Below are 3,737 nucleotides of genomic sequence, written 5' to 3'. Positions count from 1 at the left end.
ACTCTTAGGGAAATTATAGTCTACAGACGTGACTCTACTATCACTCACTGCGTTACAGCGTAGGCTACAGTCTTTAAAGCCACTGCTGCTGTCACTCCCCTCGTCCGAGTCACTCAGCAGCGGCGCCCTCGGCGACTCAGTGAGACGAATCCTGACTGAGTTGTTGGTAGCAGCGAATCCCCTACGGATCGGATCAACGCTTAAGTTTCGTTTTTGCCACGAGTGTGTGAGTCGCAAGGCAACTCGGCAGCGGAAGCGAGTGGTCATCTGCTGCTCGCCTCCTGACTGTCCCTGCTCAACTAGACTTCTGCTCCCAAATGTTTGACTTTTAGTCTTCTTAAATACAAACACACACATTATTTATTGCAAAATCAGGAACATGCCGTTTCACTGCTGCCAAAGGCTGTTCGAGTTGTGGTTGCATGTTTAGTGAGGAGACCCAGGTGGGTCGGATCGCAGCATGAGTTTAGGAACTGTTACATTCATAAAGTGAGTTTTGTTGATCAAACTGTCTTACTCTTTGATTTATCAACGTGAATTGATAAATGGAACAACAAAGGCGAGGCGCATAGCTACTTAACGGCAGAAACGTTTTAAAAAATACATTATTATTTTTTTTTTATTTATTTATTTTAAATAAGTGATCCGTGTGATCCGATTGATCCGTCTAATCCGGATACCCTCCTTGGAATGATCCAATCAATCCGGACGCCTCAAAGATTCGAGTTAAGCACCTCTAGTCGTGAGTGCTCATGACTGGCTATAAACTACAGGCTGCCTGATGCAATATGGTCCAGCTGCGTCTTGTCCAGCTAATACCGCTACGCCCATTCCTCCTTACTAGACCGCCCTCACAGTAACGCCCCTTTGGCTGTTCAAGTTTCTGATTCAGAATCTGAAGTCAGTGACATGCTGCCGAATGACAACACAAGCGCCGCGCTGGACTTTTTAAAACGTCTGGATGGATTTCGCTGCAGCGATCACTCAACTGTCGGTAAGATTTCGATATTATAAATGCATGAATATACATAACGGTTACTTTACGAGATGACTTTCAGTCGGAGGGCGAACATTTAACCACCTCGGCTCACCAACTAGCGGTTTTGGCTAATGCTTTTTAGCTTCAAGGCAAGCTAACAGGCCGCCCTTCGTCAGTTTGTTTCAGATGTTTTGTGTGTATTTGTCATAATGTACAGTACTAAGTTATGGGCAGACAAAGCAACTATTATTCCTGTGTAATTACCATTCTTGTGACTACTTCACTGCACATATTAAGCAGGAAACTGCCTTTGGTTCCCAAATATGAACATCTGTTGCCCTTCATACCCCACTACAGGCTTCACTGCCTGGGGAATCTCTGCTAGTTTACTATTTCCAACCTTGTAGCTAGCTAGCCAGCCTGGTCAGAATGGACAAAGGCAGCACATCTCAGAATCTTGTTACGATAATGTGAATGGAGTACATCGTTATGTGTAAGGTAAGACGTTAACATGACAAGGGTGAGATGAAGGATGCTAAGGGCTAGCCAGACTAGAATAAAAGTTAACTAGGCCTACTACGAAAAGTTCATTCATAAACGTTTTGACGGTCTTTCGAATGGTTATCGGATTGTGTGCTTGCTTGCTTAAATATCATAAAGTTCGCCACAAAGTGACCACGAAATGATCTCCCTATTAATAACAGTTTCGTGGTTTGTTACTCGTTTGAATAAACGTATAGTTTTGACATCCCTTTCAAACGACACGCGGATGTTTTGAATTCAAAATGTTTGTTGTACCACGAGCTATCACGAAATTATGCTGTATACACGTATACCAGTGCTGTATACCCTTAAGCAAATTAAGCACTGGGCCAAAAAGTGTTTATACAGTAGTTTCTTCCTGTGCTGCGTTGTGCACGTCTGTTTCATCATCTGAGCTATCAGTTGTGTTTCTTTGAAGCAAAGATGTATAGAATAGCACTGAAAGTCGGAGGTGTCTTATTTGTTCAACCTGGTGTTAAACGTAATTTCAATTCTTGACCAGTGCATGTAAAGAAATTGAAAATAAAACCGACTTGACTTGACTTGTCATTGGGTCTGATTTTAAATGTGCCATATAGTTCAATGTGGGAGCAGGTTCACACACTAAATAAGACACTAAGGTCAAGCACAAGCAGATTAAAAAAACAAAAACAATTCTCAGAGCAGATTAGAGCTGACGTTTCAGGTTGCTGCCATCAGAGAGTAGTGACTTGACCTTAGTGTCTTTAGTGTGCTCCCACATTGAACTCTACTTTTTGGGTCCATGCACCTACTTATTTCTAAACATCTAGAGCGCAACTGATATAACCTGTATCTCTCCAAGTGTGTGTGTGTGAGAGAGAGAGAATGTGTGCACGCAGATATAAGAAGTTGGGGTTGATGATCCACATGATGGTGATGGACCAGGACAGCTCTGGACCTCCTGACTGGCAGCTCCATCCTCAACATCTCTTCCTGCCCTTCACACATGTGCAGGTAAGGCCAATTTTTAAAAACTCACTGCATTGTCTGAGGCAAAAGTAGGAGAAAAGGAGTGTGCGAGTGAGTAAGTGAGAACCCGGTCATTATACATGTGACCCTTAAAGGGCGTGTGTGTGTCCTAGAACCAAGACAGTGGCAGTGTGTGTCTGTCTGCCTTTGGTTAAGGGTATCTTTAAGATACTACCTTGTTGTGGTAACATAATTTTGCTATTTCTGACAGGCAGCCAGTTTTCTGAAAGATGGTTGATGTCAGTACGAACATGTTGTGATGGAGGCTTCCACCTGAGCTGAACACAGAAACTTGCACACAGTGGTGAGTAAATCACTGAATCTGTTTTGTTCTGCACTAGACCAATAAGTATTTCATACAGTAATTCCTTCATGTGCTGTGTTAATATTTATAGCAGAACTTGTGTATAGAGGATAATACAGAACACTGGCACAGTAGTAGTGACCCCTGTACAGGCCAGAAGCTCTGTATCTCTTCAGCCTGGTGTTCTGCATTAAAATGATGGGTGTGATTTTTATGTAGTGTATTCTATGTATACCCTCTCGTGTGTGTGTGTGTCTGTGTGCATGTGTGCAGATGGAAGCAGTCGTTCTTGTTCAGCATCGATATGCCAGTAATGGGTTTGATGAGCCAGATTTTTATGTAGTGTATTCTATGTATACCCTCTCGTGTGTGTGTGTCTCTGTGCATGTGTGCAGATGGAAGCAGTCGTTCTTGTTCAGCATCGATATGCCAGTAATGGGTTTGATGAGCCACAGCATGGTGATGGGCAATCAGCATCAGGACCAGGGCAGCTCACAAGGAGAACCTCCTGCCCTGCCTCGTCATCCTCAACCTCCCATCTCCCTGCTATTCACACATGTCATGTGCAGGTGAGGCCAACCTCTAAAATGCACACTTGGAGAATAGGCCTGCATCCGTGCCTGCGTGCCACACTTTAAGACAGTAGCAGTGTGTGGGGGGGCGTGTGCACAAGCATATGCACATGGTCATGTCATGGTCATGTCTTTCTGTAGGTAGATAGGGGGTGCTTGTTTTTGTCTTTATTTTCATTCATAACATTAGCATGCCTTTTTTTTGACAGGCACGGAGCCAGTTTTCAGAGGGAGGGCTGATGACACCAGCAACTTTGGTTCTGAACCTGATCAACCCAGCACCAACCACTGTGCCGCTCCTCCTCTGCCAACTGCACCACATGGCTCCACCATCTCAAAAAGGCACAGA

General features: G+C 44.0%; 1 long non-coding RNA gene across 1 annotated transcript; it reads left to right on the top strand.

The window, feature by feature from the left end:
• The first annotated feature begins 941 nt into the window (after positions 1 to 941).
• Positions 942 to 3,146, top strand: LOC134444962 (uncharacterized). Its single transcript, XR_010034147.1, has 4 exons — positions 942 to 994; positions 2,346 to 2,497; positions 2,724 to 2,816; positions 3,090 to 3,146. It is a non-coding gene; the product is annotated as an uncharacterized LOC134444962 (long non-coding RNA).
• The last annotated feature ends 591 nt before the right edge of the window (positions 3,147 to 3,737 follow it).

Source organism: Engraulis encrasicolus, unplaced genomic scaffold (assembly GCF_034702125.1).
Source record: "Engraulis encrasicolus isolate BLACKSEA-1 unplaced genomic scaffold, IST_EnEncr_1.0 scaffold_899_np1212, whole genome shotgun sequence".
NCBI lineage: Eukaryota > Metazoa > Chordata > Actinopteri > Clupeiformes > Engraulidae > Engraulis > Engraulis encrasicolus.
Note: the sequence above shows the minus strand (reverse complement) of the source record. Positions and strands in the feature narration are given on the sequence as shown.